Source organism: Mustela nigripes, chromosome 5 (genome assembly GCF_022355385.1).
Source record: "Mustela nigripes isolate SB6536 chromosome 5, MUSNIG.SB6536, whole genome shotgun sequence".
NCBI lineage: Eukaryota > Metazoa > Chordata > Mammalia > Carnivora > Mustelidae > Mustela > Mustela nigripes.
In genome coordinates, this window is record NC_081561.1 from 124,053,586 (window position 1) to 124,055,137 (window position 1,552).

Here is a 1,552-nt window from a genome sequence, read left to right on the forward strand (position 1 = left end):
CACACTTTGTCATTTCAGAGCACACACGTCCTGTCACGTGGTCATGATGTGCCCTGAACAAGTAAACAGGCTGTTAGACTATTATAAGGGTAGAAAAGCCTTTGAACATAACATCGTGCTTCCCCACGCCACTTCCAAAAAAGACGAAGGAAAGCAAAGAGGAAGAAAACGGAAAACTGGTTTCATTTTTAGATTTTTAAGTAGCCACAGCAATGTGGCCATTTTAAAACTCCTACTATGTGCAGCGTGCTACGAAGAGGTTGAATAGTTCATGAGCCCAAGCCCTCAGGCTAGCGAGAAGCAGATATTAATAACCACAATGAACCCCATTCAAACTGAAATGCAGTTGTTGTAACATGTGGGAGGGGTACAAACATTCATTGTAGAATTATTTATAGTCCTGAGAATGTAGGGAATATCACATCCCTACTATTAAGAGAAGGGTTAACTAAATTAAAATCTGTCCCTACAGGGGAGGGCTGTGCCACTCTGTTTACTTCTATCCCTGTTGGAGTCTCCCTGGCCAAGCTTCCGCCCCGGTCTCTTGTCTCCCCCACGGTGTATCCTCTGTAGTCTGTTCCAGTTCCCTCCAGCTCGGATCACTTCCCAGACTTCTCTACTACTCTGTTGTCAGCAGAATCCTCTGCACACCTTGCTCTGATCGTATGCTCTGAACATTTTCATTTTGGGGAACTTAAATGTTCCTTGACGATAATACAACACATTTGGTCACTCTTAAGGGGAGCTGTCATGCTCGCAGCCCCAGCTCCCACAGCACCTGGACGTGGTGGGTATCCTTCTCCTCTCTCAAAATCCCCACTTCTTTTCATTCTTATCTGTCCTTACTGAAGTCATTGACTAACAGTACGGTCATTCTTCCTGGGTCACAAAGAAGTGTAGCACAAGACCTACTACCTTTGCATCTGGAACCATCCTTGGGGACTTCACCACCCCCACAGATGGTTTAGCTTATCTGCTGTCCTCACAGTTCCTCACTCTATGTTCCGATGTTCTCTTCCTTCATGACACCTCCACCAACATCTTCCATGGTTATGCCCTAGTATTTGACCCAAATTTTAAGCTTTTCACTTTCTGTTCTCCATCTCTGCTTTTCTAACTCTCTTACTGTAGTAGCTTTACTCCATTTCTTTGACCACATAGGGTCCACTAGTCCATCAACCTCACCATTTTTTGGTGCCCTTTATTGCCCCACTATATGTCCGGATGTCTCTTTCCCTACTAGATTCTGTGGCTTTTTGTTTTCATCACTTCTTTGCATATGCCCTCAACCCCTGTAGGGAGTTGAATAGTGACTCCTCAAAATTCACACCCACTCAGAGCCTTAGAGTGGGACTGTGTTTGGAAACAGGGTCTTTACAGATGTAATTAGTTAAGATAAGGACATTAAGAGGGGCCCTAAATCCAATGACTGGTACCCTCATAATAAGAAAAGCACCTACAAAAAAAAAAAAAAAGAAAGAAAGAAAGAACGAAAAGTACCCACAGAGCCATAGCTATAGGGAAGATGGTGGTAGAGAATGGAGTTAACGCT